The sequence below is a fragment of the Trichechus manatus genome, unplaced genomic scaffold, assembly GCF_000243295.1.
Source record: "Trichechus manatus latirostris isolate Lorelei unplaced genomic scaffold, TriManLat1.0 scaffold00054, whole genome shotgun sequence".
Taxonomy (NCBI): Eukaryota; Metazoa; Chordata; class Mammalia; order Sirenia; family Trichechidae; genus Trichechus; species Trichechus manatus.
The window spans coordinates 12063887-12090521 of NW_004443990.1; positions in this window are offsets into that span (position 1 = coordinate 12063887).

The following is a 26635-nucleotide window of genomic DNA, read 5'->3' on the forward strand; positions in this document are numbered from 1 at the left end:
CTTCCCCCTGCCTTTGAAGAGGGGCTCCTTTTGGCAGACCCAGGGTGGGGAGCCCTAATTTGCATGTAAAACTGCCACCCAGAATAGACCAGAAAATTTTCAGCCTAGGAGACAATGGAACAAGAGTAGTTCCTGCACCTTCCCGCAAATCTCACCCCACCTTCCCACCCCCCAACTCACACGTGGCTGGGTCTGCCCCAAGGAGCCACAGGGAGCGACTGTGGGTCAACATCCTGCTTCCTGCCGCGGCCCTCCTGTGCGCCCCGGCGCCTGCCCGCCTGGGGGAGGGTGCACAGAAGGGTGTCTGTTCGCAGTGGGCGGCGGGGAGGAGATGCTAATCGCTGCGGATCGCTGGGCCCAGCTGAAGGTCAGGAGGTAACGCGACCCGTGGTTATAAATAACCGCGCTGGGGAGCCGGCTGAGGGTAGCGCCTGGATCTGCGCCCCTCGCGAGGGCCACCGGGCACGGATTGATTACTGCCCGCCCCCGCCCCGCCCCTTGCTGCAGGAACCTGAACACTTAGAGCCGGGCACCGTGACCTTTGGGGTGCCATGCAAGGTCAGACGCGGACCCTGGGCTTCCCTTACCCCACGAGCGAAGGAGAAGCGGGTGCCAGGTTCCCCGCCTCCGCTGGTGGGTGGGGGGCACTGAAGTGCGAACATTCCCACTTTCCAGGGTCACCGCCCCCAAGGGGATGAAGGGTGGAGAGAGGCTGCTGGACATAAGGGACCCAGACAGCCTGCCCTGCCCTCTGCCTCCCACGCAGCCTGTCCCCAGGCCCCCCAACCACGCCCCCACCCCCAGCCCCCAGCCATGTCTCACAGCTCATGGCTGGTGGCAGGGAGACCAGAGTAACCTAGTCGGGGAAGGACAGGCCTGCAGCCACACTGAGCCCTGCTTCTAGGGCCTAAGCTAAGGCCTGGTTTGTGATTGTGAGATTTCACCCCCAGAGCTCCTGGCGTTCTCTAGGCTTGGTGGAAACAGAAACCCTGAGCTGGGCTGCGGAGCCTCTGAGACCAGGGAGGTAAGAAGCACACCAGGGAGGCCAGGCACCTGCTCTCCATCTCCCTTTGGACAGAATAACCAAAAAAATCAAACCCATTGCTGCTGAGTCAATTCTGACTCATAGCGACTCTACAGGACAGAGTAGAACTGCCCCGTAGGGTTTCCAAGAAGCACCTGGTAGATGCGAACTGCCAACCTTTTGGTTAGCAGCCAAGCTCTATAGGGAGGTGGATTTAACCTGCTCCAGGAGGCATGCTTTTTTTTTTTTATTTTAAATTTTTTTATTGGAGTTAAAACACATATAGAAAATTGTGCAAATAAAAAGTATACAGCTGGATGAATGGATGAATTTGCACAAGCTGAACATACGCATGTAACCAGCATCCAAATAAGAAAACAGTATCTTACCAGCATCCCGAAGCCCCTTCATGGCCCTTCCACTTATTACCCCCACGGGTGACCCCTCTCCTGACTCCTAACCCCACAGGCTGGCCAGCCCTGCTTCTGAATGTATGCAAATGGAGCCATAAGGTGTGTGCTGTTTTATGACTGATTTCTTTTGCTCCAGATTAAGTTTGTGACGTTCATCCACACTATGGTAGGGAGTTGAGGAGCGTTCACTCTCACTGCGGATAGCTTGCCATTGTGGGGACTGTCATAGCTTATTCACCCTTTCTACTGTTGATGGACGTCTGGGTAGTTTCCAGTTTCTGGTTATCATGAATAGTGTGCCTATGAACATTCTAATACCTGTCTATTGTGAACATATGGATGGATTTCTGTTGGGTGTATACCTAGGAAAGGGATTCTGTTGTGTCTGTGATATGTATCTGTTCAGCTTTGGAAGATACAGGAAGTATTACTTTTTAATGAACATTTTAATAACAATGATTTTTTCAAGGTAGGTTTATGTTTTTCATTTTAAAAAGGACATATGCACAATATTTTTTAAAATGGAAAATATAGAAATGTAGAAAGGAAAAAAAAAATCACAGCTATTATTTAAAGTCAGTCATTCAACTCAACAGTCAATGGACATTCCCTGTGTCAGACCCTGGATGAGAGAGAGTCCCCATTTCTCCCTCATGGATCAAGGGTCTGGGGCCAAGTCAGCAGTGGTGATGCCGAGGGGTAGACCAGGAGATCTCAGCACACCCCATGATCTCCACCAGTTATCCTTCAACCACCATAGTCATTTCCAGTAAACATCCCCACTAGGAACAGCAGGCTTGATGGAAACAACCAGAAGGTCCACCAACTGATGAAGGGGTAAAACAGATGTGGTATATCCATACAACGAAATATTACTCCGCCATAAAGAGAAATGAAGTCCTGATACATGCTACAACATGAATGAGGCTTGAAAACATTACGCTGAGTGAAGTCAGTCAGTCACAAAAGGACAAATAGTGTATGATCCCACTTATACAAAATATCCAGAAAAGGTAACTGCAGAGATAAAAGTAGATTAGTGGTTACCAGAGACTGGAGTAGGGGAGGGGAGGTAGGGAAACGGGGAGTGAGAGTGACTGCTTAATGGGTACAGAGTTTCTGACTGGGATGACGAAAATGTTTTGGAAATAAACAGTGGTGATGGTTGCACAGTATTGTGACTATAATTAATGCCAGTGAATTGTACACTTAAAAATAGTTAAAATGGCAAATTGTAAGTTATACATATTGTTGTTGTTGTTATTGTTATTAGTTGCCATCAAGTTGATTTAGAGTACGGTAGAGTCCATGCATAGTAGAACTGCTCCATAGGGTTTTCAACGGAAGTTGAGCCCTTGAAATCCCCTCCAAACTTGCTTCTCCTCCAGTCTTCCCCAACTTGGCTAATCACAACTGTCTCTTTCCAGATGATTAAGCAAAAACTTTAGTGGTATCCTTCTCTCTCTCACCCAGCATCAGTCTGTCAGAAGATTTTATTAGCTCTACCTTTAAAATATATTCAGAATCTGATCCCATCACCCCACCTCCATTGTGACAACTTGATCTAAGCCAGTATCATCTCTCATTGGATTCTTACAATAGTGTCTACATTGCCCCCTTCATTTTATTTCCAGCACAGTAACCAGAGTGATTTTATTAAGAAGAATAAGTCAGATCATGTCATTTGTCTGCTTTCCCTGTCAATGCAGGAAAAAGCCAAAGTCAGTTAAGATGGCCCCACCACCACCGTGTCTCTGGCATCATCTCCCAGGACTGCCCATTTGGCTCCAGCCATACTGACTTCCTCGTTCCTTGAATACACAATGCACATGCCTGCTTTAGGGCCTTTGCACTTTGCTGTTTCCCCCCTCCACACACACACACACGCACGCACGTGTGCACGCACTCACACGCACACACACACACACACACACACACACCTATGTGGTTTGCTCCTCACCTTCTTCAGATCCTCATCCACATATCACCTTCTCAGGGAAGCTTTCATTGACCCCAAATTAAAAATCACAGAACTTACCTAGTGGCATCTTAGAATACTATTCTCCAATTAAAGGAACCAGGGACCCTTGGAGAAATGGCTGATTCTAGGACTAGGGCAGGAAATATACAACATGAGCTGGGAGTATTTTGTAGAGCCAAAAAGTAAGGAAGTGCTCAAAATAAACAAAAAACCCACACTGACGGGGTGTGTCAAAGGGGCATAGGAGGCAACTGAAAGAGCTCCCAATAGCCAAAACGGGAACAATTTGAGCAATAAACTGAAGTATTATTGGATTATAAACCAAAGTCTGAAATAAATATCCACAAGTCCATTATAAATAAATGATTGACTAAATTAATAAATAGGTGAGAAGAGACAAATCTCTCTTGTAGAAACATTCAAAAAAAATTATGTAGATAACACCATCCTAAAGGAGAGAACATAACTCCCCACTGCTTAAGTCTGGGCATAGAGACTTCCCACCCAAGCATACAGTATGGGAAGGGGGGAGGGAGTAACTTTACAGTGGAGAATCCTGGCAAATACTACTTCAGGGAGGTGATCGAGGTCAACATCAACACCAACAAGTCATAAATCATGTTGGCAGTATATACCTTTAATATGATATGATGTGTGAAAATGACACTGTACCTCTATTGTCTTCCTTAAAAAGCCATAACTCAAGTCTAATCATGAGGTAAAAATGAGACAAATTACAAAAGAGGGGCGTGCTGCAATATATCTGACCAGTACTTCTCAAAACTGTCAAGGTCATCAGAAACGAGGAGAGCCTGAGAAACTTTCAGTCAAGAGGAGCCTAAGGAGACAAACCAAAAAGCCAAACCCGTTGCCGACGCGTTGATTCTGGCTCAACTAAATATAATGTCGTATCCTGAATGGGGAGCCCTGGTGGCGCAGTGGTTAAAGTGCTCTGTTGCGAAGCGAAAGGTTGGCAGTTCAAACCCACTAGCCGCTCCTCAGGAGAAAGATGTGGCAGTCTGCTTCCATAAAGATTTACAGCCTTGGAAACCCTATGGGGCAGTTCTACTCTGTTCTGTAGGGTCGCTCGCTATGAGTTGGAATCGACTGAATGGCAGGGCAGTGGGTTTGGGTTTTGTTTGTTTGTTTATCCTGGATGGGATTCTGGAACAAAATAAGAACATTAGGTAAAAGCTAAGGACATCTGGGAGCCCTGGTGGCGCAGTGGTTAAGAGCTTGGCTGCTAACCAAAAGGTTGGCAGTTAAAATCCACCAGCTGCTCCTTGGAAACCCTATGGGGCAGTTCTACTCTGTCCTATAGGGTCGCTATGAGTCAGAATTGACTCGACAGCAATAGGCTAAGGACATCTGAATGAACTATCATAGTGCAAATGGTTAGCGTGCTTGGCTGCTGACCAAAAGGTTGGAGGTTCAAGTCCACCTGGAAGTGCCTCAGAAGAAGCCTGGTGATTTACTTCAGATAAATTTCCCATGAAAACCCTATGGAGCACGGTTCTAATCTGACACAGATGGGGTGAGGGGGTAGCCATGAGTTGGAAAGGACTTAATGGCAACTGGTTTTAATGTATCAATATTGGTTCATTGATTGTAACAAATGTACCATACTACTGTTAAGATGTCAACAGTAGCGGGACCTGGATACGATGTGTATGGGAACTCTCTCTGTACTATCTTCTCAATTCTTCTGTAAATCTACAACTGCCCTGAAAAAATACCCCATAGTCTCTTTTTCCCCATTTCACTATCACCATTTAACTTACTATATATGGATCGTATGTATTTTGTTTATTATCTGCTAATCCTTCAGAACGTAAGCTCCCTAAGGTTTTTTGTGTCTTTACTGCTGTATCCACAGCACCCAGAACAGTCTGAAAAATAGTAGGTGCTCAATAAATATTTGCTGAATGATAAATTTCTAAAGATAGTCACTGTTAGCTTTTCCAGTTTTCCCCTCTACCTAAATACACTTAGTACTGTTTTAAAATAAACACAAGATTATAATGTTTTGCTTATCTGTTATCTTCACTTAATAGCTCCTGAATATTTTTTCTTGTTATTAAATAGTCTTCTACAACATCATCTATTTTTCTTCCAAGATAGCTTTTACTGTCAACCTTCCTTAAAGATTTGTGCGTGTGTGTGTGCTTTAAGTGAAAGTTTACAGTTCAAGTCAGTTTAAAAATTTATACACACATTGCTATGTGACCCTAGCTGCTCCCCCATACTGTGACAGCACACTCCTCCTCTCCACCCCAGATTTCGCGTGTCCATTCAGCCAGCTCCTGACCCTCTCTGCCTTCTCATCGCACCTCCAGACAGGAGCTGCCCATTTAGTCTCGTGTATCTACTTGAGCTAAGAGGCGCACTCTTCACGAGTATCATTTTATGTCCCATAGTCCAGTCTAATCTTTATCTGAAGAGTTGGCTTCGGGAATGGTTTCAGTTCTGGGCTAACAGAGTCTGGGGGCCATGTCTTCTGGGGTTCCTCCAGACTCAGTCAGACCATTAAGTCTAGTCTTTTTACTAGAATTTGAATTCTGCACCCCACTTTTCTCCTGCTCCGTCAGGGACTCTCTGTGTTGTGTTCCCTGTCAGGGCGGTCATTGGTTATAGCCGGGCACCATCTAATTCTTCTGGTATCAGGCTGATGGAGTCTTTGGTTTATGTGGCCCTTTCTGTCTCTTGGGCTAATATTTTCCTTGTGTCTTTGCTCCAGGTGAGTTCGGACCAATTGATGCATCTTAGATGGCTGCTTGCTATCTTTTAAGACCCCAGACACCACTCACCAAAGTGGGATGCAGAACATTTTCTTAATAAACTTCGTTATGCCAATTGACCTAGATGTCCCCTGAAAGTATGGTCCCCAGACCTCCACCGCTGCTACTCTGTCCCTCGAAGTGTTTGGTTGTATTCAGAAAACTTAGCTTTTGGTTTAGTCCAGTTGTGCTGACTTCCCCTGTATTGTGTGTTGTCCTTCCCTTCACCTAAGATAATTCTTATCTACTATCTAGTTAGTGAATACACCACTCCGTCCCTACCCTAGTAACCATCAAAGAATGTCTTCTTCTGTGTTTAAACCATTTCTTGAGTTTTTATAATAGTGGTTTCATACAATATTTGTCCTTTTGCAACTGACTGATTTCACTCAGCATAATGCCTTCCAGATTCATCCATGTTATGAGATGTTTCTCAGATTCATTGTTGTTCTTTATTGTTGCGTAGTATTCCATCGTGTGGATATACCATAATTTGTTTATACATTTGTCCGTTGATGGGCACCTAGGTTTCTTCCATCTTTTTGCTATCGTGAACAGTGCTGCAATGAACATGAGTGTGCATATATCTCTTCGTGTGACGGCTCTTATTTCTCTAGGATATATTCCAAGGAGCGGGATAGCTGGATCGTATGGTACTTCTATTTCTAGCTTCCTAAGGAAGCGCCAAATCGATTTCCAAAGTGGTTGTACCATTTTACATTCCCACCAGCAGTGTATAAGTGTTCTAGTCTCTACAACATCTTTTCTTTAGAAGGTGCTGATGTTTCAGGTCTAATGTGAAGCAAATAGTTGTGATTCAGGAGGTGAGGTTTCCGGGGGCCTCTTCTCTCTGCTGCGCTGCCACATGGGCAGGAGGAATGAGCTATGCCAGTGCCAGCACGAGGTGGCTCCTGCACTCTGACAGCAGACCTGTAGGTACTAGATCCTGCTCGGTGGTGAACCTGGCTGCATCAGAACCCAGGGATTAAAGAGCCTTCAAAATATACCAGCTTGTTCACAACCAGCCAGAGGGGCAGGGCACATACGTGGCCAGACCCTCTGCCAGCTCATAAATGGGGGGAAACGCCATCTGTGCTTGCATTTGGGAGCTGGGGAGGGGCCTCCCTGCAAGTGGCCACAGCCCTGGCCCAAGACTGATGGTCATGGCCCAAAGCGTTCTGGAGAGCTGAGCTTCCAGGGGATTGGATGGGTTGGGGGCTGGGATCTGTCAAGTCTTATCCTCTCTCCAGGGACCTGGGTGGGGGCTGGGGGGCTGGGGAATTGGCCCTGCTGGCTATTTTCCTGGTGGGAAGAGAGCAGCCTGGGCAGGACCCTGGGGGGCCCAATCTGTCGGGGAGGGAACAATGTGGTGTGTGTCTACGTGTGTTTTGTGTGTGTGCGTGTCTTGTGTGTGGGCCTATCTTTCCTGACTCTGCACCCAGAGGCCATCTGCTTAAAACCCAGCCACTTGTCCTCCTTCCTGGTGGCAATCCTGAGCTACCCAGACTCTGTGAGACATATGAATGCTAAAGATAAAAATACTTGAAGGACATATGCCTTCTGTGAACTGCTTTGCTAAATGTGTTTTAGGAGTCCTTCAGCTTCCCTCTAAACCACAATTTCACTCCCACGCCCACTGGCCCCACACCCTTCCAGACAGAGGCATTGACACACAAAAAAGCGGGGAACCTGTTAGGGGCTTAGAAATCGCTGAGGGTGTGAGGGCGTGAGCCTGTGGGTGCAGATATGTTCTCTGAGTGCAGCCCACTGGGTATATCGGTGTGCCTGCATCTGTATTTACCCGTGTGTGCATCCCTGTGTGCATTCATGCATGGGTGTGGGTGAGTGGTGTGCTGTGTGCATGTGTCTGTGTTTGCTGTGTTCGTGTGCATGCGCGGGGATGCCTGCCTCTATTTGTGCTCTGGTGTGCTCCAAGTGCTTGCCTTCTTGGGTGTGAGGTACCGTGGGTTTGCATGGGCACTGGGTTTCTTGTGTGTGCCCGCGTACGTGCTCATATGTGTGCTCTTCTGTTTATGTGTGGGTGAGTCTGCTTGTATGTGAATTGATACATGCACGTGTGCACATGTGAGTGTGTGAGTGTGCAAGAGTAGATGGGCTCATATGAGGGGATGGGCATATGCCCATATGGGTGCACCTGTGTGTATTGCATGCTGGTGCATGCTGGTATGTGAGCTTGTTGTGTATGTGTGTACATCCTCAGTGTGTGCCCAGGTGTGTGCATATATGTGCATGTGCCCAGGGGCCAAACTCTGAGAAAGGAGATTAACGTTGCAGCCGCTCTGGCAGACACCCTCCCCCTCACACACACACCCTATTGACTCTGATTTTTAATCTCTCACAGGTGAGGTGGCCTCTACTTTTCTCACACCTCCATATATTTAACCATCATCATCTTAAATTTCCCCAGTTTGCCTCCTTCATCCTCTATGCTTGTCCCCTTGTCTACACTACCTCATTGGTTTTCAACTCCCTAGCCCCATGAGATCCTCTGGAAGCAAAGGGCTCCTGAACCATATGTTTTTGGAAAAAGCTGTATTGGCTACACCCTTCCAGAGAGTCACCATGTACCTGAGTGTATCAAAGGCCCTGAGAAATCCTGAAGTCAAGAAACCTGTTTAAGTTAGCTCAACCCAGAGTGTCCTAGAATTATATCTAAACCTTTTCTGAAATGCTAACACCTTTATGGATCAGTGTTCCTCAGTGTATCCTTGGGGAAGTGTGCAGTGCACTGTGGGAGAGGTCCTCACCATGCAGTGGTGCCTCGTTATGGCTTCTCAGGCAACTATGTGGATGCTCCAAATGTCCAGTTGATCGGTGCTCTGGATCTGTGTTAGGAGTGGGGTATTCCTGGGGCTTGGGAAATATGTCCTGGCCCTCTGCATCCACAGGGATCCCTGGTCTTGCCCAGAGAAGCCAAGCCAGGGGCACATCTCAAAACATGGTAGGGCCTCCTGCTCAGCCCTGGGTCTCAGAATTGGCCGGGGCGGGGGGGCAGCAGCACCTCCTGCTGACCCTGACCTGCCCATCAGAGCAGAGGACCCTCCCCAGCATTTGGTGTTGTCAGTGTTTGGGATTTTAGCTATTCTAATAGGTGTGTAGGTAGCTGGGTGGTATAAATGGTTTGTGCTCCACTACTAACCAAAAGGTTGGCAGTTCAAACCCACCCAGCAGTGTCATAGAAGAAAAGCCTGGAGATCTGCTTCAGTAAAGACTACAGCCAAGAAAACCCTGTGGAATAATTCTGTCACACATGGGATCACCATGAGTCAGAACTGACTCAATGGCAATGGGTTTGGTTTAGTTTTGATAGGTGCGTAGTGGTATCTCTGATGACAAATGACGTTGAACGTTTTATCATATGCTATTTGGCATCTATATATCTTCTTTGGTGGGGTGTTTGTTCAGATCTTCTGCCCATTTTAAAAACTGAGTTGTTTTCTTATTGTTGAGTTTTAAGAGTCCTTTGTTTATTTTGGATATAAGTCCTTTATCAGCTTTGTGTTCCACAAATATTTGTTTATAGATTTTTTTAAACACAAGTGGGACCACACTGTGTATTTTTCTGTGACTTGCTTTTTTAAAAAAATAATAATAATAACAATTAGAGCTACGTGGATACATCTTGATCTACCCGTCCTTTTTTTTCTTCCTTCTAGTCTAGTCTAGTCAGCTGCACAGTATTCCAGAGTGTTGACATTCCTTTCGTTTATTTGACCACTCCCTTATGGATAGATGTTTTGTGTCTGATATTTCGCTATTCCAGGATAAACAATGGTGCAACAAATATCCTTCAACAGATCTGTTTGGGAACACGGGCGAGTTTTTCTGAAAGATGGATTCCTGCTGTGGTGCCTGGCACCAAAGAATAAGAACCGGAGAATCAAAGACCAAGGAGGACGCTGAGGTTCCGAGAGGACACCCAGAGGGCTATGTCTGGGCTCCCAGGCCAGTCCTTGTTCCGCTCCCTCCAGCCTTCCAGCTCTGAGACCAGCTCTCCACTGGGCCACCCCCAGGCCCTCCCTGCGCTGGGCTGGATCCAGCCGGCAGCCTCCCTGATTGGTCTGTCCCGCGGGTGGCGCCCGCCTCTCGGCCGCTCCCGCTGCAGAGCTGCCCGCGCCTCGGAGGAACCAAAAAAAGCTGGCGCGTGGTGCGCGCGCGAGCGACGCGGGCCCTGGCGCTGCTGTTTTTAGTGTGCCTGGAGCCCAGAATATAGACTTAATCACCCCCAGGAAACGCGGCCATAATATTTTTGGTTGCATAAGCAAACCAAATTAGAAATCGGGAACACATTCAAGACCTTTAGATAGGAGTGCTCTGCGAACGCGGAGAACCAGGGGAGAGACAGATGGGGATTAGGCGAGTTGAGCATCAGGAGAATAATTTCCTCTGTAATTTGGGTTTCAGCGACAAATAAAACAGCATTAGCGGCCAGTTACGTAACCGGCGCCAGAGCCCGGCTCTGATAAGCGGCCGCCGCCGGATCAATAGGGCCCTTGTGTCTCTGCTCCGCCCCCCCACCCCATCCCGCCCACCTCGGCGAGAGAGGCTCACGGTGGGCCTGCGGGCAGGCCTCCCAACCTCTGCCAAGGCCCCGGGCAGGCAGGGAAGGCGGACGCTATTATTAGCCCTGTTTAGTAACACAGGGGAAGTTTTCAGAAAGCTCAAGAGAGTTAGCCTAGGCCACACAGCCAGGATTTGAACTCGGTTTGCCTCTTTCGGCTTCATTGCTCAGGGGTGAAGTGTTTTCCTTCAGCCCTGCGAAGCACTGCCTGAGGATGTCCTTTGCAGGACTGTATGAAACAATAAAGAATTGGAAACTACCAAAATGCTTGACAATGAGACCGGCTAAATAAACTACACAACGTTCATGCTAGGGCACATTATACCAGTAACCAGTTGCCATCGAATTGACTCTGACTCATGGAGAATCTATGCGTGTCAGAGTAGAACTGTACTCTATAGGGCTTTCAATGGCTGATTTTTAGGAAGCAGACCACCAGGCCTTTCTTCTGAGATGCCTCTGGGTGGATTCGAACCTCCAGCCTTTTGGTTAGCAGCCTAGCATGTTAACTGCACCACTCAGGGATGCTATGGCATATTATACAGCAGTAAAAAGACTAGGTAATCTTTATCTTCTGACATGGAAAGATGTCCAAGACATAAAATTAAGTGCAGAAGAACAAGTTGCAGGATGACATGCATAGTGTGATCTCATTTATGTCAAAACAAAATAAAACTACCTACCCCTAGCAAAGCTCTCCATTTCTGTGTCTACAATATACATGAAAGTAGATGCATGCAAAAGGGCTGCAGGGATGGTCACTGACCACTGCAAGGGCGGTCGTCTTTGTGGGGAGGCCAAAGGAAGGTCACAGGGAATTTCACATTTTACTCTGTTTATATATTTGGATGTCTCACACCAGAATGTACTGCATGCTTATGTCATTAGAAAAACAACCCCCCCCCAAAGACATGAAGGTTGCCCTCTCAGGAAGCAAGCAGGAATATCACGGACACGCCTGAAAGAGCATGGAGGGATTTTAGAGGGCATGTGGCCCAGCACTCGTTATCTGATGGGGAAACTGAGGCCCAGGGCAGGAAAGGGACCTGCCCCGGCATCTCACCACCAGCTGGCAGCAGGCACGCCGCGCAGGCGCTGTGGGTTGTTTGTTGCCTTTTGTTCTTCCACCACCGGTCACCCTGCCCTTGCTAATCCTCAGATGTGATGGGGTCACGGGTGTGCACTAGGAGCAGGTCGTGTCTCAGAGGCAGGGAGGAGAAAGCTAGGTACTCATGGGTGTGGGGCAGGTGGGGAGCAACTTGGCGTCCAGCCAGCGAGCCAGCAGATGCTGAGAGCTGTAGTGGTTTTAAAGCACGTCTGCAAATTCTTTGACATTGAAAGGTGGGGGTCTCTGTCCCCTCCCCTTGAACACGAGTCAACCTTAGCAACTCACTTATTCCTCGGAATATGGTGGAAGTGACACTGGCTGACTTCCAAAGTGTCTTAGTCTCCCAGTGCTGCTGTGATAGAACAGAAATTTATTTTCTCACAGTTCTGAAGGCTGAAAGTCTAAATCAGGGTCTTGGCCGTGTCAGTTCCTTCTGTTAGCCTCTCTCCTGGTTTCTGGTGTCTGCTGGTGGATCTTGGTGCTCCTTGGTGTCTGTCTTCCCCCTGTAGGTCTCTCTTTGTCTGTTTTGCTCTTTTTATAACTCAGAAGTGATTAGCTTTAGGACCCACTTATACTGGTAGGATCTCATTAATGAAAGAAAAACGTGATTTCCAAACAGGGTCACATTTACAGGTCAGGGGTTAGGATTTCAACACATATTATTGGGGGGAGGGGGGCACAACTCAATCCATAACACAAGATTGGATCAGAAAACGCCAGGCAGCTTCCTTCTGGCTCTCTCAGGATACTCACTCTGGAGGAAGCCAAGCTTTGTAAGAAGTCCAACTACCCTGAGGCTACCATACTGGAGAAGTCATCTGTAGCCACACCAGTAAAAGGCCCAGCTGAGTGCCCAGCCAACCACCAGCATCAGCTGCACCTGTGTGAGTGTGCCACATTGGGCCTCCCACCCAGTCGAACCTTCTGATGACTACAGCCCCAGCCCCATGGGGACCCCAAGTGAGAACTACCAGGCTAAGACCTTCCCACATTCTAAGTCACTAAATTATGGGGTCTTTCTCCTGTGGAACTACTATGAGTCGAAGCTGAATCAATGGCACCCAGCAGCAACAATAGCAACAAATTGTCGGGTAATCTGTTACAAAGCAATAGTGACTGAAAAAGGGGCCACAAAGGGGTACAGAGGGGTACATGCATAGAGGGGTACAATGATGAATAAGCATGGTGTCTTCCCCAATAAACTAACAATTTAATGGAGAAGCCAGACGCATAAGCAGATAATTATAAAATAATGTAGTAAGGGCAGCGATGGAGTCATGTGTGGTTAATACGGGAGCAAAGCTGAAGAGTCTGTAATCTAGGCTGGGTGGGGTCTGAAAAGTTTTCCTGGAGGAGGTGACACTAAACCAAAAGGTGCATAAGTGTTGTCCAGGTGAGGAGTGAGGTGAGGAGTGGAAGGCATTCCAGTCAGAAGGACAGCACGAGTAAGCCCTGGAGGTGAGACACAGAATGACATGGGCTAGGGGACTCCTTAGGAAGTGGGAGACAGGGCAGGAGATGAAGCTGGCAGGTGGCAGGGACCGCAGATCATAGGAGCCTTGAAGGACAAGCCAAGAGCGTGGGCTGAGAGGTGATATCTGGGACATCAGGTGACAAGATGGGGGCAGAAGATGGAGCCCCTGCAGGCAGCAGTGGAGAGGAAGGGTTGGAGGAGGAGGGAGACAAGGAGGTGAGTAGCCCAGTGAGGACTCAGAAACCCAGGAAAGGGATCTTGGGGCAGGGGAGGGGACAGAAAGGGCTGGGAGGGATGGGATGTGAGAAGAATTTAGGAAATAAATCGTCAGGCCTGAGTGCCTGGCTAGGGGTGTCCTGGGCAACTCCTGGGTTTCTTCCTTGGGTGACTGGGTGGGCAGTAGCCCCAGCAGCTTAGAGAGCCCTAGAGGAGAAATGAGTATGAGAAGAGGGGGCCCTAAGTTGGCCTGTTGCAGCATCATGGCATGTCCAGCTAGATACCCATTAGACGTATGAACGAAAAGCTTGGGGAGAGGTATGGGGAGGTGTGGATATAGTTGTTGTTGGGTGGCGTAGAGTCAATTTCAACTCATAGCAACCCCATGTGACAGAGTAGAACTGCTCCATAGAGTTTTCTAGGTTGTAATCTTTACAGGAGCAGATCGCCAGGTCTTTCTCCCATGGAGCCATGTCATGGATTGAATTGTGTCCCCCAAAAATATCTGTCAACTTGGCTAGGCCATGATTCCCAGTAGTGTGTGATTGTCCACCATTTTGTCATCTGATATGATTTTCCTATGTGTTGTGAATCCTATATCTATGATGTTAATGAGGTGGAATTAGCAGCAGTTGTGTTAATGAAGCAGGACTCAATCTACAAGATTAGGTTGTGTATTGAGTCAATCTCTTTTGAGATATGAAAAAGAGAAGGAGCAGAGAGGCATGGGGATCTCATACCACCAAGAAACAAGAGCCAGGAGAATAGCACGTCCTTTGGACCCGGGGTCCCTGTGCTGAGAAACTCTTCAACCGGGGAAGATTGATGACAAAGGCCTTCCCCCAGAGCCAACAAAGACAGAAAGCCTTCCCTTGGAGCTGGCACCCTGAATTTGGACTTCTAGCCTCCCAGACTGTGAGAGAATAAACTTGTTTGTTAAAGCCATCCACTTATGGTATTTCTGTTATAGCAGCACTAGATGACTCAGACAGCCTCTGGGGGAGGGTTCGAACCTCCAGTCTTTCAATTAGCAGCCAAGTGCTTAACTGTTGCACCACCAGTGTGTTGAATGAATGAATAAATGAATGTTCACACAGGTGGTAGTTGAGTCCATTAGGATTGATGAGGTGACCCAGGGATGTAGGACAGGCCCAGGAGCCTGACTCTATGGCTGGGAGGTGTAGGTGGGAGCCAAGTGTGGTGACCAAGGAGCTGGTGAGACATGGTCAGAGTGACCAGGATGTGCCCCAACAAGTGGGCCACAAGAAAGTACAAGTGAGGAAAATTCAGAAGTTCAGGGAATCAAGTAGGTTCAGATCCAAGAAGCATTAAATTAGCACCTACTGTGTGCCTGGCACTACATCCCACATATATTGTATTTTTACACAAATAGTGTGTGGCTTCTGCATTTGTTTGGTGGCCGTGCCCTCTCCTCATGGCAAGGCACCCTCACCAGCGTGCTGTGCCAATCCTCTTCCACATGTTGCTGTAAAAAAATTAGCATATGTATAGGAGACTAATGGGCACACCAGCCCAAAAACAAGGATGAGAAGGCAGGAAGGGACAGGAAAACTGGATGAATGGAAACGGGGAACCTGGGGTGGAGAAGGGGAGAGTGTTGACATATCATGGGGTTGGCAATCAATGTCACAAAACAATTTGTGTATTAACTGTTTAATGAGAAACTAATTTGCTCTGTAAACTTTCACCTAAAGCACAATCTAAAAAAATTAGTGTAGCGCGCTTAGGAAAATACCTGGGAGGGGAGGAGGGGGGCCCCCCTGGCCAGCAAACAAACACAGAAGAAGCGTGTTATTTGCATAAAAATATGGTATTATTCAATTTAATCACTAGGCCAACCCATTCACTGATACAGCAAGTATCTGATGAGCACATACTATGTGCCAGTCACTAGACTAGATGTTGGGGTATACCAAAAAAGCAAAACCCATTGCCATCGAGTCGATTCCAACTCATAGCAACCCTATAGGACAGAGTAGAACTGCCCCATAGGGTTTTCAAGGATGTGATCTTTACAAAAGCAGGCTGCCACATCTTTCTCCTGTGGAGCTGCTGGTGGGTTCAAACTGCCGACCTTTCAGTTAGCAGCCAAGCGCTTAACCACTGTGCTACCAGGGTTCCACTGGGTATACACTGGTGAATAAAACCAACCTTGGCCCTGCCCTTGTGGAGTTTAAGATCTAGTGGAGAGTATTACCCTCATTTTATAAAGGCTCAGGGAGGTTAAGTAATTTGTCCAAGGTCACACAGCTGGTGAGGACTAGGTATTTGGCTCCATGTCCATAATGCTGCAGGGCACCCAGGCATGGCAACTGCAGAGGAACAGTAGGCCTGCAGCTTGGGGGCAGACAGGAGCCTGATTCCAGGGTCCCAGGCCTATAGGAAGTCTGAGGGATCGTCCAGGTGAACTTGGGCTGGGCCAGAACCCCATTTCAGGGAACTTAAGAGAACTATGAGATCCCTGTTATCAGGACACTTGTCTTGGCGCTGGGACTGAGACTTCGGGAATGAACAGGCTCAGGGTGCAACTTGAATACCTCCTGTTAATAATGCTAACGATGGTGGCTACTGGGCATCTACTGCACACAGTGCGCTGTGCAAATGCTTTCCAACTTCATTTTGTTTGGTCGTCACAGCAACCCACTAACAGCCAATTTACATGTGAGAGTACTGAGGCACTCCATAGAATGTGTTGAATGAATTACACACAGCTGGTACACACAGGTAGGTACCCTACTCAAGGCCATACAGCCAGGGAAGTGGCAAAGCCACAGAGCTGAGTGAGTGGGCTGTCCGGCTGCAGAGCTGGGATATAGCCGCTGCCCGCAGTGCCTCACATCAGGTTTGTATAGAACTGGGGTGGGCTGAGCCCACGGTGGGGACTCACAGAGCCCAGCTTTTGGGACCTAGAGGCAAAACAGGCTTGTAGTCAGACTGGGCACTCCGTGACTCCTGACAAGCCCACAGCCTGAGGCCTCGCCGTCTCGCCTCCCTAGACCTCAGGATCCTCCTCCAACTCATGACTACAGGACATGGGCTCCCCTCTCCAGCTCCTAGAATAGAGAGGACCCAGGAGATGAACATATTTACTCACTCACCTTGCAGATGAGGAAACGGAGGCGCAGAGAGAGGGTGTTAGTTATTTAAGGAAGTCACCCAGCAAGTTAGTGACAGAGCTGGGATTAGATTCTAGGTCTCCTGAGCTTCAGTCATGCCCCCCCTCCCCATCCCTTCCATTTTCCTGGCTAAGAACAGGGCCTGACCTCACCCCCCAACATATACACACGCTCACACACACACATACAGTCACGCACGTACAGGACACAACACGTCTCACACACATTTTCCCTCTGTCCCCCTCACAGTCCTTTCCCAGGGTCGCCTATCTGCATCTGAAGGTACCAACCTGAGTTCCCAGTTGCCTGTCAGTTCACGCCTGCCTACCAACAGGGGCTGGGTGTTAAATGGTGCCAAGCAACCTTGTCCAGAGGAACCTGAATCTTGATTTTATAATTGGACATCTCCTAACTTAAAGATTGGTAATACATCTGCAAGGAGCCCTGGTGGCACAACAGTTAAGCGCTTGGCTGCTAACCGAAAGGTTTGAACCTACCCAGCGGCTCCATAGGAGAAAGACCTGGTGATCTGCTCCCATAAAGATTACAGCCAAGAAAACCCTATGGGGCAGTTCTACTCTGTCACAAGGGGTTGTGTAAAAATGGCATGGCAGGGTGTCTGACCTCCTTTAACTTCATGAGGGGGAAGGAGAATCAAGATCAACAGCCCAAGGCTGATTCCTATGAGGCAGAGGTCAGACATGCCTCCACCCTCCAACCTTTTTACCAGCTCTGAACACCATTCATCCCTCCCACCACACTCTCTACTTCTCTGCTGAGTTCAATAATTTGTTGCAATGGCCACACAGAACTCACAGACAATACTCACAATTATGGGGTTTATTAGGGAAGTAAGAGGTTACAATTCAGGTTCAGGAACACTCAGGATACAGTTCTTCCCTCAGGACAGCCTCTTCTGAGCCTTGCCGGCAGGCACACCTCTTTCTGGCCCTTTGGCTTCTGCCCTGCTCTGGCAAGTGTTACAAAGCTGTTTTAGCTTTGTCAATAAGTGTCCAGAAGCACCCTACTCTGCCAGTAAGCCTCGGCCTGAAGGTGCTCTGCTCTAGCTCCATGGGTTGGCAAACCTAGCTCCACCAAGTGCCTGGAGGCACCCTACTCTGCCAGCAAGCCTCCTTCCTGAAGGCGCTCGGCTTTGCGCTGTGAGTTGGGAAGCCTATCCCACGCCGTCTCCTGCCAGCCTCCCGCCTCTGCTGCCACCATTTCTCTGCTGCTGCTTCTCTCTTGGTCTCCTGGTTCACAGGAGCTTCTCAGCACAGGGATACCGGGTTCAAAGGATGCGCTGCCCTCCTGGCTCTTCTTTCTTGGTGGTGGTGAGATCCTTTCCCTTCTGCCTCTGGGATGGCTCATTTTAAGCCTAGCGGATGGCAAGACTTACCAATCCCCTCGTTAGGGTTCCATACACCTTATTTGCATGGTCCCATCCCCACAAGGGAGCCCTGGTGGTGCAGTGGTTAAGAGCTCGCTGCTAACCAAAAGATTGGCAGTTCGAATCCACCAGCCGCTCCTTGGAAACTCTATGGAGCAGTTCTACTCTGTCCTATAGGGTCACTATCAGTCGGAATTGACTTGACGGCAATGGGTTTGGTTTGGTTTTGGTATCCTCACAAGGGTGCCATGCATCTTATTTACATTATTAGCAAACTATCTAATCCCCTTTGTGGGCCACAAGCACTTCATTTGCATAGTCCCAGCCAGTCACTTGGTGGGAGTTACAAAGACTATGGCTAGAAGGGCCATATTAAGTAATTCACTGCATCGCAGGTCCCGGTGAGTCAGAATCGACTTGGCAGCACCTAACAACAACAACAGCAATATATCACAAGTTTTTTCCAGCATCAGCAAATAGTTTACTCAGTTTCAAAGCTACAGGTATGAAAGTATGGCTTACACAGAACAGCTTTCCTCGTCTGTCAGGCCCCAACCTGGCAAGACTGAGGATGTTATTGATGAACTCTATGGAACTCTCCGGCCCAAGGAACCCGAATCATGCTGGCTGCCTTCTTCCCATAAACCTTAGTGCTTCCCAATGTGGGCTGCACATTAGAATCACTTGGGGAGCTTTGAAACTCCCAATGCCCAGGCTGCACCCAGGCCAGTTACATCAGAATCTCTGGGTGTGAGACCCAGGCATCAGGGTTTTTAAAGCTCCTCAGATAATGCCGATATGCACCAGTAGCATTAACAACACCTGGTACTTTGTTACAAATGTGCATTCTCAAACTCCACCGAAAACCTTCTAGTTACCATTTGCTGTCCAGTAGATTCCAACTCATGGCGCCCTCACATGTGTCAGAGTAGAACTGTGCTCCATAGGGTTTTCAATGATTGATTTTTTGGACGTAGATTGCCAGGACTTTCTTCCAAGGTGCCTCTGGGCAGACTCGAACCTGCAATCTTTTGGTTAGCAGCTGAGCTCATTAACAGTTTTCACCACCCAGAGACTGCACCCAGACCCACTGAATTAGATCTCTGGGGTGGGGCCCACATGCCGTGCTTGAACAAGTTTTCCAGGTGATTCTGATTCTCACTAAATGCATGGAAGCACCATCCTAGATGAGGTGGTGTTAGGCACAGGTGGTGAATACCAGTAACTGAACACATCTGAAAACAACCAGCTTGACAAAAGACTGTCCACTGAAAGACACCGTTTGAATAAAAATCTTACTCTGATTTACTAGTAATCAAGGGTCAGGGGAGGAGCCCTGGTGGTACAATGGTTCAGCGCTCCACTGCTAACCAAAAAGTTGGCAGTCCGAAGCAACCCAACGGCTCCACGGGAGAAAGATCTGGCCATCTGCTTCTGTAAAGATTACAGCATAGGAAACCCTTTGAGGCAGCTCTACTCTATCACATGGGGTCACTATGAGTTAGAATCAATTCGACAGCACCCAACAACCACCACAACGGTCAGGGAATACTAAAAGTTGGGCTATTCTCCCTTATTCAGTGGGAAACCTTCTCCACTCTGACTGTGGAGTTGTTAAACATACTCTTCTTCATAATCTTGGGCAGGAAGCTCTTCTCATTAAATTCCACGACACAAGGCTGGCACATAGTTGGTGTTACTAAATGTTAGTTTCTTCCCTTCTGATTTCCTCCTGGAATTTACAGAGCAGTGGTTTACATACAAAGGAGCCCTGATAATCCAGTGGTTAAAGTGCTCAGTTGCCAACCGAAAGTTCTGCTGTTCGAACTCACCAGCTGCTCCGCAGCAGAAAAATGTGGCAGTCTGCTTCGGTAAAGATTACAGCCTTGGAAATCCTATGGGCCAGTCTATTCTGTCCTCTAGGGTCACTATGAGTCGAAATCAACTCGATGGCTGTGAATTTTGGATGGGATTTACAGACGTCCTACTGCTGTTTTGATTTATATTAAAGGTGGCTGTGTTGTCTGACTGCCCTGCGTGGGAGTGGCCAGCTGGCTGGGGATTATGAAATACTGGGTCTCATCCAGGCAGGGCTGCTGCTTCTTATTTTAAAACCTTTGCTTATGACGAGGAAGGGCTATAAAGGGAAGTGAATGAAGGGGGAGGCAAATCACATTGATGATTTCATTATATCTCTGCAAAATAACCTGTCCTAGTTCCTTGATTTTATGACACAGCGTTGATTTACCAAGAGATTTTTTTTTTTTTTGGCAGAAAAGAAGGCACATTATGCGCATGCATCTGTTATAAACTGCATTTGTATTTTAGAAATTTGAAAAATCTCAGAGTCAAGGAGATAGGATTTTCTTGAGAACAATGATTGGAAGGAAACGGGAAAATAAGATAGAATGAGGTTTGCAGGTTGTGGATTATCTTTCTGCCTTTTGGAGTTCTTATTATGGGTAATAGCATGAGGTTTGCGCGATGGTTAAAAAAAATAAAATTTACAAAGGGAAAGAAATCCCACCAGTCACATTAGCCACATAGCCTCCTTGGGGAAATGTTACAAGATGTGGCCTTCCAGAAGCATGCTGGAAAGTGGTCCTAGTTTTTAGGGCTTTAATGAACCCGCCGCGCAACCTTTGGCAAGTCACCCTGGGGGCCTCAGTTTCTTCCCTTGCAAAATGGAAATCGTGATCATCTCTGCCTGGCCTGCTTCATGGCTGGTTACAGAAGCAAACGCAGGGATTTTTGAAGGCAAGGGCCAGAGGAAAGCCTAATCTGTTTAGCCTGAGGAGGGGTGTTTCTGGGACACCTCACTGATAGAAGCCCAAACCCTCAGCCTTATATTGAACACTGTCTTTGAAACACACGGTACAGCTGGCATCCTCTGCTTCCAGAGAGGCCTCACCTTATTTGCTGGCAAAAACTCAACACCTTAGACTGTTGCCAAAATCCCGACTTGACCAGGGCCTGAAAATGCATTCCAGGGACACTATTCTGCGTGATACTGTGATGGTGGACTCGTGACATTATGCATGTGTCAAAACCCACAGGACTACACAGCACAGGGTGAACCCCAACGTAAACTACGGACTGTAGTTAAAAATTAAGTCTCAATATTGGATCATCAGTTGTAACAAATGTACCCCACAAATGTTGTTGCTGTATGCCATCAAGTAGATTCTGACTCATAGCGACTCCGTAGGACAGAGTAGCGACCCTATAGGGGGGAGTAGAACTGCCTCAAAGAGTTTCCTAGGGAGACCTGGTGGTGAGGTGGTTAAGAGCTCAGGCTGCTAACCGAAAGATTGGTGGTTTGAATCCACCAGCCGCTCCTTGGAAACCCTATGGGGCAGTTCTTCTCTGCCCTATAGGGTCGATACAAGTTGGAATTGACTTGACGACCCATAACAACAACAGCAATCCTTACAGGATTTTTCGGTTAGTAGCTGAGTGCTTAACCACTGTGCAACCAGGGCTCCTTAGCGCACAAATGCAGGATGTTAGTGACAGGAGAAATAGTCACTGAATTGAACATGTAGAAACGGTTGAATTGGTGTACGTTTCGCTGTGTATATTCTTGACAACAACAACAAAATAATTTTTTTTTTTTTAATCCTTCCAAAAGAATCTATTAAAAAAAAAGCATTCAGGGAGGCCTGGCCAGCACAGGACTCTCAGATGGCTGGTGTGACCCAGGGGCACAAAGGGCCTGAGGTCCCCCCCAGCCCACTTTTGGAGGAAATCATTCTCCAGAAAGACCCTGATAAAATGCAAAGGTGTTAATTTAGCAAGAACACCACCAAGATTTAGAACATAAATTGCAGCCGCACATGGGCTGCTTTGGACCTTCACAGGATTTCTGAAATGAATTTCCCACAAAACAGCCATAATCCTTTTCATTCCTGTGGCCACTGCTTGGGGTGTGGTAGAGCTGGACGTGGCAGTTCCAGCAGGGGCTGCCTGGGCCCCAGGGCGCTGGGAGAGAGTCCAGAGAGCTGGACCTTAGGAGTGCCCGGGCTGTTGTAGCCATGGGCTTCTGCTGCCAGGAGGGGGGCTTCTCACCCCAGGTTATAAAGGAAAGGGTGTTTTACAACACCACAGCCAGAGTGGGGACGGCTTCCAACCGAGTAAGAAAGAACAGCCAGCTTGTGTGTTCGTCCACTTATTTGGCAGTGTTTACTGAGTACCTACTATGTGGAGTCTCTTGAGGGGTGCAAATGGTTAACTCGATCCACTCAGAGGTGCCCAGAAGAAAGACCTGGTGATCTAATTCTGAAAAACCAGCTTCGGAAAACCCTATGGAGTACAGTTCTACTCTGGCGCACGTGAGGTCACCGTGAGTGGGAATCGACTCGACAGCAACTGGAACCTACTCTGCCAGGCGCTGTGCCTGGCTCAAAGGACTTCAAGATTAATAAGACACAGCTCCTATTCTCTTGGGGCCCATGAGCCAATTATTTAATTCTCCCAACAACCTGTGCAAGGGATATTAATGTCCCCATCTACAGATGACTAAACTGAGGCTCAGAGACGCCAGGTCACAGTGGTGGCCCACCCCTTCAGACAACCTGCACCCACACCCCCCACCCATTCGGCCCCAGGCTGACAGGGCCCAAGGAGTCCCCCACTCACTACCCTCTGGTCCCTTGGTTGTTCTGGACTCTCTGGCTGGGGTCAGAGGCTACAGGGGCTCTCTAGGCCCAGGCAGCCTCACCCACCTGCAGAGGTGGGGCTGAAGAACCTTATCGACTAGTGTGGGTGTGCCCAGTCAAGAGGTCGATCCTCCAGACCCAGAGGCTGTAAATGGACACTCGTTTTTTCCAAAGAGGCTTCGAAGAAACACTCATGTTTACTGGGGCTTCTCTGTTTATAAAATGACAACTTCTTATAGTGCAGAAAGTGTAGAAAACATGGCAAAGGTATTTGGAAACTACCGGCTAGAAATGACCATTTTTGTTTTGGGGGGTATATTTCCTTTCGGTCCCAATGTCGTGATGTTAAACGAGAACTACAACTAGATCGGAATCATCTGGAGGGGAAGAGAAGGCGCCCTGGTGGTGAAACAGTTGAGCGATTGGTTGCTAACTGAAAGGTTGTCGGTTAGAACTCACCTACTCTGTGGGAGAAAGACCTGGCGATTTGCTCCCATAAAGATTACAACCTAGAAAACCTACTGACAGCTCTACTCTGTCACAGGGGCTCACTATGAGCCCTGGGAGGCAGGGGTCATAGTTATTTAGTTGTTTGGATTTTCTATTCCTCTTAATCCTTTTTGACTTGTTTGGGCTTTTTTTCCCCTTTTGTTTTTTTGTTTTGTTTTTTTTTAAATCCTTCCTAGTGGTGCCCAGACTCCAGGAAATACTTGTAGAATGAAAGAATGACAGGCAGAGCCTGGTAATGGTTGCGGCTGACACGCTGGCTGGCTTTAGGCTCACCCAATACAGGGCTGAAGAGTGCCCATCACCATTCACCACCCAACAATCCCTGGCATCCCTGGCGGGCGTTCAGCCCGAACCCGACGTCACCGCGATTGTGGACCTTTAATAAAGGAAAACGCAGCTGGAGAGGGCGGAGCTCAGGTCCCGGGGCTGGAGGCATCAGCCAGGGCCCCAGCCCCCTCCCAGGGTTAACAGGCAGACAAGCACCCTAAAGCTTAAGTATGGGGTTCCTTTCGCTTGGGTTCTCTGAGAGGTTAAGACAGAGGGAGACTGTGCTGAAGGAGGCAGGCTTCAAAAAAAAAAAGCAGGAGGGGTGGAGGTGGGCAGCAGGGAGGCTCTCAGCTGTAAGCAGGGGGGCTCTGGACGACATGGGTCGTGGAGGTTTTTTTCCTGGAGACTCCAAGAAAGGGGTGCGGGCGGGGGCAGGTATGTCTGTGGACTGGGTCAGGGGCCACCAAACCCCAGGCAGGAGAGTGAGCTAGGAGGCCCGGGGCGGAATGTAGGACAGAGGAGGGTGTGGCTAGCGGCGAGATGGGGGCGGGGGGAAGGACTGCGAGACTTTGGCCAGGGCATCGGCTTCCTTACTGGGCTTTGTGAACCTCCGCAGGGGAGGAGCTGCGCTCTGTACTTCTCTGTTGGCTCCATCCCTCTTCTAGATCCGGGAGCGCGCGAGAGCTGGCCCACTCTACAAAGGTACTTTAGGATTCTTCCTGGAAAATCAGCTGGAGGAGGAAGCTAATGATGCCAGACTATCGCCCCCACCCCACCCCACCCCCGCAGAGACGATGCGATGCGGAGGCCGCAGGACAGGGCCTCGGACTCCTGGGTTCGAATCCAGACCCTACCACAGTCAAGCTGGGTGATCATGGACAAGCAAGGGACTTACCCTGTCTGAGTTTCAGTGTCTTCTGTGAAATGGGGATTAAAAAAAATACACAACTAGTTCCTCTGCCCCCCCTTCCCGCCCCCCATACACTCAGGGCTGCTGTGAGGGTTATGCAAGATAAAGAGGCCAAAGGGCCAGGCATATCCAGGTGCTCTATAAACGTTACTCTCCCCTGAACGGGTGGTTCTCAGGATTGATTGCACACCAGAATTGCTTTGGGAACAGTGTTTGCGGACTCCTCCCCACCCCCTGCCAAGCACCCGGTTCTGCCTCATTCACAACACCCCGGCCCCGGTGATTCTGAGGTGGCCAGCCCCCAACACAGCGCTAAAGATGTGCAAACGCTATTGCCAGAAGGGGGTCCTCAGCAGGGTTGCGGGGTCTTCCTCCACCCTTATGGCCTCGGCCACCCGCCCAGAAGGCCTGGCCTGCAGCCCCACCCTCCCGTGGGCTCGGGTGGGCCGTGTTGTGAGCTGCTGGTTGCTGGGATGTGGTGTGGGTTTTTGTCTGCCTTCCCCACCCTGTGCCAACCCGCACAGCAGGCCCCACTGCCTTGGCAACGCATTGTAAAGTTCACACAAAGGGAAGCTGCGCCAGGAAGGCTGGTCCTGCTCAACGCCGGGGGAAGGGTTTCCATGGCAACGCTGACATCACTGGGCTCAGCCGGCTGCACAGCCAGGCCTGAATGGAGGTGCTGGGTGTTCACGCTGCAGCAACACGGAGGAGGGTGACCCAGGGGCCCTTCAAGGAAGATGCGATGGGCCTTCTCCTGTCCCTGAACGCAGGAAGACCTCCATTCAAAACATAGCCCTGCCCCTGACAGGCCAGGCAACTGAGCAAGCCACGGGGTCTTTTACCTATAAATACAGCTGCAATATTTACCTTGCAGTGAGGATGAGATGAGATCTTGGATAATATACAGGTGTTTGGTAAAGTGTAAAGACCTATTCCAATGGGGAGTGGCAACAATCAGTTTTGTTCCAGGGAAGGTGGGGTGCAGCCTGAGCCCCCTGATTACCCAGCCCCGCTATGTGGAACCCAGGAGAAGAGCCTGGGGTTTAGAAGGAGAAGGCACAGCCCTCACCAGCCCCCACCCCACCAGTTGCAGGTCCTTTTATTGGGGAGGGTGAGAGAGGTGGCGTCTAGTGAGGAAAGTCAGGGAATGGGGAGACTCCAGGGCTGGACAGTGGCTCAGGGGTTTTCTAGCCTCACATCCTCTGTTCACAGATGAGGATCCCGAGGCCCAGGAAGCCCAGCGACTAGCCCCAGTTCCGCCCCTGGTTTATTTATGACGGAGCAGGTATGTGGACAAGGGTCTTCTGGGCCATGGGTGGGCCCTGTGGGTGGAGCCCCCTTTGGTCTCCACACAGCAGGAGCAGCACTGACTCCTCTGCAGGAAATGAACGGAAGCTCTGGGGAGAGAGGGTGTGGCCTTCTGAGATCAGTGAGGCTGCAGGTTGGTGTCCACCCACCGTGTGCTGGGCGGGAGGGAAGCTGGGCAGCAGGGGGGCTGAGAAAGGCCACTGGGGCTTCCTCTTTGCTGCCTTCTGGGAGGCTCTTTGCAGGGGTGGTGGGGCAGCATGCCCAGAAGCTTCCCTTGGCCACAGCCTTTTCCAAGCTCTGGCCAGGGGCCCATCTCCTCCAGCAGTGCCCCCACCCCACTCCACCCCAGTGAGCATGGTGAGGGCAATTCTAGGAGGAGGCCTCAAGCACCCGCTGAGCTTTCGGTCGCCCAACTCACCCCACCATCAGCCTGTTCCCAGTCAGAATCTGGACCCTGCCTCAGGCTCTGTCTCTGAGGGAATCGCTGGGGCCTGTCCCCACCGAGGCTCAGCCAGGGCCTGTGCTGTTGCCTCACGTTCTGTCAGACTTTGCTCAGTTTCCACCCAGGGCTTATGAGGCTCGGTGACGCCCTTTGCCCTCCCTGTGGTCCAGGGGGCCTCTTTGGGCTCTCGGAGACGGGGAAAGCAAAGTGCCCATCACACCAGGGATTGCTGTCAATGCCTCAGTGGGCTTCCATGAGTTCAAGACAGCCATTCTGACCTAAAATGGTCCTCCGCTTCCTAATATAGGGAGTCTCTGGGTGGCACAAATGGTTAAGCAGCTGACTACTAACTGAAAGGTTGGCAGTTCACACCCACCCAGAGGCACCTGGGAAGACAGACCTGGCAATCTGCTTCCATAAAGACTACAGCCAAGAAAACCC